Genomic DNA, 10299 nt, shown 5'->3' with positions numbered 1-10299 from the left:
TTTAAAGTTAATTTGTTGATTTTTTTTTTTTTTTCACAAGTTTCTCATTTATTCTTTGCCAGTAATCTCTGCAATCAGTGCCAGCATGTTTTGAACAATCTGATTGTCATTTCTAAGTGATAAAATCCCAGGTTTTCAACCAATATAATTAATGAAAGCAGTATGATGGTTCCCAGAAATAACTATCTATTCAGCTTTCTTTTCAGTACAGTCTGATTCATTCCACTGTCTTCTGTGCCCTACATTTTTTCCATATGTTTATGCTTTAATAAACCCAGACATCAGTTTAATCCATTCTCTAACTCTGTTGAATCGCTTATAATTTCCCTAAACAGTTCCTGAATTCACAATCTGACGCAATCTGAGTTTTAATCTTAGATGTGCTTTTATACTTATTTTATCCTTGTCCCTTTTTTCATTTATAGGGCTATCAAAACTTGTGCTATCCTTAAAAAGTAATAATAAAAAGCCCTGCAATGTATAACTCAACAAGATAGTTTCCATTCAGGCTTTATTCTTATCCTCCCAAATATAAAAGCATTAGCTTCTTTGATCAATGTCCCTCTCTTCCCTTTCCTTTCTTTTTAATTGACTCAACTCAAAACCCCTGTTTGGTATCCCTAAGTTAATGAAGCAGACAGAATTATAATATCCTACCATATTCATGTGCATGTGTTCTTGTGGATACGAGTTTTTTTTTTTTTTTTTTCCATTTCTAAAGAGAGCCTGAGAGCATGACTCATTAAAATTGAATATGCAGCTCCTGCACTTAAAAACTAATTAAGAAGCCCAGAATATTTAATTTCATTGGGTATCCCTGCTTTCCTTAGGTGTATCTGAACATACATCTTCCTTAAAGCAGTTTCTGGGAGGAAGAAAGGAAGTTTAATGAGCTCTTCTCTCAAAGGGTTTTCTCCTGTTTTGTCTCTTAATACTGCTGAGGCCATTAAAATTCATAGGAACACACACAAATCTATGTATGACATCACCCACTTATTTCAGTGTACTAAATACTCATACACCCAAGATAACTGTGGAATGAAAAAATCAAAATGAGCATAACCAAAGCTATCCTGACAGTAGAATTTTCTAGTAGAAGTAAGAATCAGTCATCCCATGCATCACAGTTTTAGTCTAGCTAGATCAAGTAATTGATTACTGGGGAGGGGGGGGGAGGTGGAAGAAAGGAAAAAAGAAAAATGACAGTAGAATACCCATGGCTAATATGTTAAATTACCACAAAATACTTGAACTAAATTTTGATACCATCATAGGAAAAAAATAAGAAAACATTTCTTGAAAATGGCCCTATAAAATGAAACACTTGTATTTTTTTAATTGGCTGAATGTAGAGCCTTGTAGAATACAGATAGTAGTGGGTGTTATGACATAGATAACATTCCAGCCTGATATGAAATGTGCATTATTTTGTTTGTTACACAAAATAAAAGGCATCACAGTATTGAATAGAGGAGAAACTTCATTACTGATAGGATCTGCAGAGCATGTTGTGACAAAATAATCTGAGGTCTGTCTGCTGATACAGGACTGGAGGATACCCAACATCTATCATTTATTCTCTAGCTAGATTGCTCTTTTTAAATATACTTTATTGAAATGGTGATTTTTGTTATACAATTTGTTTTCAGATTATTTCTATGCCCCACACCATCGCTCTGTCTTTCTCATCTCAGAGTGGAACACTGACTTAGGGAAGATACTGAGCTTCATTTGTCTGCACTATTCTGATGAGTTTAAAATGAATTCTGTCAGCTCTTTGGTTTATTGCTACTGCAATGAAGCGTGTTAATAACTGAATAGACACCATTATTGTTGTCATGAGGAAGAACAGAAGGTAAAATAAATAGTGAATCTAAGATATAATAGAAAGCACTTATCAAAAATTAATTACATTTATTTACGTTATTTACCTTTGAAGCTCATGAAAGGGAATATAGTGTGTGACCATAGAAACAGTTGCATATAATGCTGTAAGGATCTTCAGAATGATGCTGGAACCATTATAAAATAATAAATATATAGGCAATCTATGTAATGCCATTTATAGAGGTAATAACATAGAAAGCATACCATGTGAACCAGTATTCTGTAAGGCTAAAATGTCAGAGGAAGACTAAGTCAGTGAAGCTGGATTTCATGCAAGGCTACGGGTCACAAAATGAAAGTAATAGATAAACTGCTGCAGATGTGGAACCAAAGTCAATAAAACTGTGTAAGCAGAATTTACCTTTATCTTCCTCAGTGGGTGTATACGACCACAATATGTTATGCAGACCAAGATGTGAATGTTCTGTTATCAACTGTATCTTATTGCATGTGTGCCTGGTTTTATCCTCTGAAAAAGAAAATAAAAGAATCTACTCCCTGTGCATCATTATACTTTAAATAGATTTAGCAGATCACATTTGTGAGAAATGTTTGTTCTAAAATGGTTTTGTTCCAAATTTGCATCCAACATTATACTTCTGAAAAAAAAATTCATCTGTTCTATAGTTTTATTTTTCTTTTTTAACTAAATAACTTCAAAAACAGAATATCTAAGTTCTTTTTGTTACTATATGATCTATCATGTTTTTTTCTCTGCAGCAAAATATTCATAAATTTGTTTCTAGGAATGCCTTTCTCTACTTATTACAAAGTATAAATATTTTTTTAAAATAATTGCCAAAATTTATATTTCAGTGAAAATCCTACAAACTTTTCTAATTCTTAAATTAGCATAGTAGTGGTTACTATTCAATAGACAAAACTACTGACAGCCTGTACAGAATACAGAATACAGTTAGAAGTTCTTTGTACTGCAGTGAGTAAAGACAGATAAATCCATCAAATGCAATAAAGCAAACACAGTGCAAAGCTATATAGAATCTCATTTTAGCAGAAAAGTAATTCCTATTTGAATCTCTATAACTTATCATCAGAAAGAGTAGAGGGCTCTAGTTTCAGTCAAAAATTATTTCCTGTCAAAGTTAAACAAGGCAAATGAATGTTAAGGAATCTAAGCAGGAAAAAATGAACTCAGCTGATCAGCAGTGATATTTTCTCAGTTTTGTTATTTTGATGTTATGTATCTACTTAATTGAGATTAAAAAAGAAAAAAAGAAAAAGCTGAGGTAATATTAGGAAAAAAAACTGTTCTCTTCAGTAGGAAATGAAAAAGATGGCAGGAATCTTCTGGAATGTTTGTGGAAAAACTGGAGATCTTCTTTGAAATGCAAATGGTGTCTCTGGCGATAAATAACCAATAATTACTTTTTCTTGAAACCACATTAATGTTCTAAGTAACGCAGCCACTCCTGTGTTAAACTTTAACGAGTTTGATTGCAATTACTCTTCACTGACAGTTTCAGTCTGCAGTACATGATCACTAAAAACAAGGCCTGCTCCAGACCTAAAAAATATCAGCTGTGCTTGTTTTCGTTTTTTTTTAATACTGGAAGCATGGAAATATAGATGGGATATCCACTTTAAATGTTATATAAAAAAAAAAAAGCTAACTATAATCACGTTTGATTTAAAGATGTTCCATACTTATCTTATTCCTCATACTCACTGAGCAAACAAGTTAACAAAAAAACTCTAGACATCCTGTTAATGAGAAAAAAAATGAAAAAAAACTCGGTAGCAGGTGAGGACAAGTTGTACTCTCAGCTCAGAAGTACACAAGTAAAGCCAATAGAGGACAGGTATCTCTTACTACACTTAATACTGCTGACTTGAGAAGGATCTGGTTTCTAGTCTTCCATGTAATCAGTACAACTATGGAAGACCAGTTCTTCCCTTCCTGATCTTTGTGAAATCACTGTGAACTCATTGCCATACTTCACAAAGGCTGATCTGAAGATAGGGTAAATACCATTTTTGTCATATATAGTAAGCATGGTTAAAATACTTTACCTATTTCGCTTAACTTTGAATGTTATTATTTTCATGGATTTTCCCTGACATTTCCCAGAGAAGTATGATTTCTTCCTAGGGAGGGAGTTATTTCCTGTGTTCTCTGCATACTCTGCTAAGCTTTTCATTTCTCCTGAAGGAACCAAAGAGGAAGAATAGAATAATTTCTTATCATTTGGATGATTGAACAAATGTATGTTTCCAAGGAAACTTAAAGAGAACAGTCCTAAAGACTGGCCTTTCGAAATGCTAGTTTGTCGTGGTAGTGCTAGAGTTTTCATTCAGCCATTATATATTATGAGTTAGAGTGATGAGAAATATAAGCTTCAGTTGCCTTTATTCTGTTTAGAAGAAGAAATTTTTAGTTAATTTTATACTCAATAGAAGTCAGACCATTTATTTGCATTCATTTATGTCTCTTCTAAAAAAAAACATCCAGCAGGCTGCAACAAAATCAGTTGGCTGGTTCAAACTTTGGAAATTCCTCAATGAGTCACAACAGTGAAGCAAGAAGACGTGAATTACAGCTAGACTTTCCACAATGCCTTGTATACTATATACTTAATAATTTAATTGTCTTCAGGTTTGAATGAATTCTGATTTTGGAATTCTAATTTCCCAGTGTTTTGGGATCTTGTTCTTGCTTTGTAACTTACAATTTCTAAGACATAAACACTTTTTGCTAAGAGTTTTAATCTCTCTTAACTTACACCTAAGTGATTTCTTCAAAGTTGGTGCACTCTAGCTAAGTTTCTCTTCAAATTATTGTTTATATTTTAATTCCTGCAGGTAGCCTTGGAAACAAGACCTTCTGTGGGTGGTGCTGCTCTATTACAATTCAGCCATCTTCTCAACAGGATCAACAATACAGAGAGGAAAGTAGAACTGAGGTGCCAAAGCCAGTGATTGCAGTAGGAATGCAGAATGTCTAAAGGAGGAAAAAGGTATTTTTCTGAGAGTCTATCCAGGGATAACAATGGATACTTCATTTACGAAATATCACTCACACAAATTCTTGCAAAATAGGAACAATATTAAGCTTATTTTACTTCTGCAGCTTTGATACATAAATAAAAATCAGGCTTTTCATTTTATTCTCAGTCTGTTGAATTGAAAACTCTTGCTACAGAAAATCAAGCAGTTCATACGAAACAATCTGCCTTAAATTTTCCTTTAGTGTGATAAAACCACCAGGTTCATTTCAGCAGAAGTGTGTATGTTCAGCTTCAAATATGGGACAGATGTATCAGATAGCCTTTCCACTGCTCACTTTCTGCATTTGTTTCTCTTCAACAGAGCCATGTCAATTGATGATTCATTCCAATCACTGAAATCTTAAATGCATTTTGCTGCATGTATGTTTATGAACTTTGTTGACTGGGAGATTGGATGTGGCAGATAGGAACAAATGAAAGTAAGGATTTTAAATTCAGTTGCTGAATTTTTAAGACTGATTTTTAAACAGCGTGCCTGTTGGCAGGGGAGGGAGATATATGCAAATAGGTACATATGTATATGTATAGGTACAGAGAAACATCTACAAAGAACTAGCAACACAGAAGGTAAATAGCATGTGTACTCTACCTACTTTTTATACGATATTAAATACAATATATATGCTGTATAGTTTCTGTAAACATGTGCAAGCGTATACAATTTCTCTATATGTCCTAATTTTTTTTTAATATTACCTTTTCTTGCAATCCGCAAATCAGATCATCTTACGCATATTCTGTTAGTACTCTGTTTATACTTGTTTAAATAATCTTGTATTACCTATGGTTTTGAAGATTTTAACAAAATATCAGTGAAACAATGTAATTACTTTTCATTTCTTTTACAAATATATACCATGAGGTGCATAGCAGTGTCACTGACTCAGCAGGTGCCGAAGTACTTAATATTGCAGAACCTTCCTGCCATTCCCAGTTACTCCTTTTTCAGTGTAGCTTTTCTTGGTCTGAGACAAAATAGCTTTCCTGTTTCAGACTTTGAGCCTTTCTGATTCAGAGGCTTTTCAAATGAATCATTGAGCTCTGATATAGAACAGATCTTGAGAACTGCCAGGACAGAGGTGTGTTTCCAACAGTCACTGACACACTCCCATGTGTGTTACCAACAGCCTTTCGCTGATTTCTCTTTTCCTTGCTGCTTATACTTTTTTGTGCAGAATTGAACACTAACCCATAGCATTCATTTATTAAAGCTTTTTTCCACCACTCTTAACCTTCCACTCTATTCTCTATTTTTTTCCGTCTTCATAGATAAATACGAATCCTTTAACTACTAATCAAGCACACTTTTCCAGTTCTTGATTTATAATATTATATTGTAACTTTCTGCCTTCTTATCACACAATGCCTTGTGTTGGAAAGAAACTTAAAGATAATCCTGCTCCAAACACTGTGACATGGGGCAAGGTTGTCACCTACTAACCTTGGAGCCATCCAGGGCTCCATCCAAACTGGCCTTGAGCATCTCTAAGGATGGAGAAATTCATCCACAGGTTCGTTACTCATACAATAAGTTCCTGTGGTTGGTAAGATTATATTTAGGACAAAGTTATGCGTAAAAACAAATGAACAAAAAACATATCTTATGGAAGCTTCTATATCATGAATTATTTCAAATATTGTATGAGCTAAAAAAAAAAGCTATAAAATTTGCTTAAATGTTTTTATAAATTGAAAGCATATGTTTAAAAATAACAAAATAAGAGCAAAAACATGGGTTTTCAATGTATCTGATAGTATTGGTTGTAGCAGCAGTATTGAGTCTTCAGAATAGATCAACTCTGTACTCTAAAAAGTACTTGCAAATAGACACCATGTTAGAAAAGAATTCAAGCTTTTTTTCTATGACTATCTCTTGAAAAGTAGATTACCTTCTTGCTATCATTTGGCACTTTTTTTTTAAATTTTAACTTGAAATACTAGCAAATCATCTACTTTGCTATGCTATTTTATGTGCTGTTGTTGTCACAGTACAAAATCCCTAGTTATAAGATACTTGTGAATTAAAATACATGCTTTAAAATTTATATTTTTCTTTGTGGTCTACAAAAACTAACTAGGAGGCAGAATACATCTCTGAGGAAAATACTACTGTTGTCTTTTAGAGCTCTACGAAAATGCACCCAGAACAACCTTTTCTTCATTCGGTAGGAGGTCAGGGCTTATAAGCACCAAAGGTAAAGTTCTGTTGCTGTTAAATTACTAGAGTGAGACATGCTGCTTGAACCAAAGATGTCAGTGTTTAATTTTGGTTAGCAACAGAATTCATGCTTGCAATTGATATAGTCTATATTCTTGTGAACAAAGCTATATGTCTTAAATTTTAGCCACTGACTTGTCAGTTAAGCCTTAACTGTATCACTTGCTCTAACTGTTCATCCTATCATGATCCTCCTAGTTCATTTCAAGTAGCTCATCTTTAGCAGACACATCCAACCATCTTCCTATTAGGGTCCCATGTTTTCTTCCAATTTTAAATGCCTCCTTTCCTCTAAATTATTTGAATGCTTTTTACTTTATTACATTCAAAATCACACCTCTACACTATCTTTATTATCTATATTTTCTGGGATAATCTGTAGCATACTTTTCTCTAGCACCTGCTGTGGTATCTCTGTAGAATTGCAGAGTTGCATCAGCATATTTTAAACTTGCTGGAAGTCTAGGATGACGGCTGGATGTGTTCATTTTCTCCGTTATTTTAATTTTCTTCCTCCAGCTGTGCAGTAAATACAAACATAAATTTGATTACATTATGAAGTGAAATTTTTTATGCTGTAATGCTTTTAAACTAAGATTCAAATATCCCATAGGCAGGAAGCGATACTGAGATGAGATACTGCATAAAAGTTACACGGAAGGTATCGGTAATGTTTTTGTATGTTATTGCACAGAATTCAAGTGCATTCATTTTTCTCATTGACCGTTTGCAAACTGACAACATTTGCTTCAGAAGGAAACATTTACCATTAGAAAATGTAAGTAATTGATCAGATTTCTAAAAATATGTGTATTCAGAGTCTTTTCTGTGTAAGTATCTTAAATCTCATAAACAATGAAATGGTACCAAATAAACTATTTGGCTCACTTTGTCTGTATTTGCTCAGGCAATGCAAGCTACTAGCAATTAAATTTTCTCATGACAAGGTTTTCTTTTCGACAGTAATTTGTTCATTGATTACTGCTCTTTGGAAAAGGACTTACCTTTGGAAAAGGACTTAATGTAGACTTTGCAGGTCTGTTGCATTTATGAGAAGTCGATCTTCCACCATTAACTTGTCTAGCTAGATCACAGAAACACAAATTCATCGTTAGCTTATCCCGCAGGTATTCTGCACACTAGCATGCATATGTAAATGCTGAGGCCATATACATGGGCTTTAACAGTATTACAGAATTACTGTATTTGAGTTTAGGGTCTTAAGTGTTGTGGAGCACATAAATACAAAATTTCTGTGTTAAATTATGTCTGTATTAAACTGACTCATTTTCAAAATGCAGATAAGCCATCTTTATTTCTATATTCTTTCATTCCTAAATGATTCAGAACTGACAGTAAATGACATATTTTGCCATATCCTACTCAACAAAATCTTGATCACAATTTCCAACAGCCATGTTTGTTAAAAACTAGACAATCTGATCTAAATCAAAATTAAATCATTCTATATTAAACATGCCACAGTTAACAGCATCGGTCAATTACTTTTCCAACTTCAGAGACTTTCTATAGACATCCAAGCCAGGCTGCTGCATAAGTGATTTCTTCAAAATATGAGGAAAATTCAGGACAGTGAATTGCTGTGGGTGGTAGTTTCTTCTCAGCTCCTAGACAGCTGTCTGCCTATCAACCAGCTCCTGTTCTCAATGGCTGGTAATATCTCTGGATACAAAGGGGATGCATCTCTATAGGAACAGAAATAAAAATCAGTAATATCTCTGGCTTGGTAGCAAGAAGATCCTGTGCTTGCAGTTCTGACCTCTGTTACTTCCGTGGATTGATTTTATTTTTCCATTTTTCCAGGAAAGAACATGGGTGGTTGGTTTTTTTTTTCCTTTTATACTGCACTACACAAATGTTCATTATCCCAGAGAGAGATGAAACAGATAACTGCACTGAAAAAAGAGAAGGTTAGAAATATATAAGTTATTGAAGAAACTTAAGGATGAGTCAAAGATGAATGCTTAAAAGGACAAGGGATGGAAAAAAAAAAAAAAAAGATGCATTTCTAAATGTGAAGGAGAGAAAAGAAAAAAGAAGGAAACCAAAAAGGAGTAATGATAACCCAGAAGAAAAATGGATGAGTGTAAATTAAAAGATTTAAAAGATAAAATTTCTAACTCAGTGAGTTTTTGTTTGTTCATCAACATCAAAGATAATGATATAAAAATTATAGCAACAATATTTTCTCAACTCCTTAAGGAAATTAAATTTCTAGTTTCTTTTCTACATTTATTATGGACAAAAATAGCCAACATTATTTTTTAGGAATTAGTTTTTTGATTTTTTGTTTGTTCCTCTAAGTGAATGAATTGCTTAGTATTTTTTCTGCTGCATAAAAGATCTGGTTTCTTCCATAGAAATAATAATCACTTAAGGACTACTGAATGTAAACTGTCCAATTCTTCAGAGTTACTGGAATTCAAAATCTTGAGAATATTCAGGATAATTTTATGGTGAGTTGCTATCTGCAATCAATGTATATTTACACTTTCTCCATGCTCTCCAAGCCATGTAATAAGCTACCAAGCAAAAAAACCCTCTGTCATCACTCCTGACAGCTAAATAATCCTAAAGATGACAGAAATAGCAGAACATCCATTATAGTACTGGAGTTCAGTTTAAAATCAACAGCAAAACTGGAGGACAATTAAAACATGTTTAGACTAGTAAGAAAATGTAACCAATTCTCCAGTGATTCGGTCTGTGGGCTTTTTCACATTCACAAGTTGTTTAATGCAGCTGGTCAAAATATTTCAAATAAACACTTCCGATTTTCCATTGTAAAATGCTGATTTAACAATATCTAAATCTTTCCTGGAATCATAGAACAACTCAAGTTGGAGGGGACTTTAAAGATTATCTATTTCCAACCCCAAGTGGAAATGACTGATTTTGTCATGACAATTTTTATTACATTTAACAAAACTGTTCCATTTATTAATTTTAAAATTTATCTCAACCTTGTGGTTTGAATTCTATTTTTACTACAGTAAATGAAAATATTTGGTCTTCATAACAAATAAAACTAATGTGACACAAAGAAGCTATAATATGAACATTAGTAAGTCATTACCTTCACTCTTGGTCATATCATATGATCTTTTACTGTACTCACTAGTAGTCAGACCATACGTAAAATCATAT

Source organism: Meleagris gallopavo, chromosome 5 (assembly GCF_905368555.1).
Source record: "Meleagris gallopavo chromosome 5, MGAL_WU_HG_1.1, whole genome shotgun sequence".
NCBI lineage: Eukaryota > Metazoa > Chordata > Aves > Galliformes > Phasianidae > Meleagris > Meleagris gallopavo.
This window is presented reverse-complemented; position numbering follows the sequence as displayed.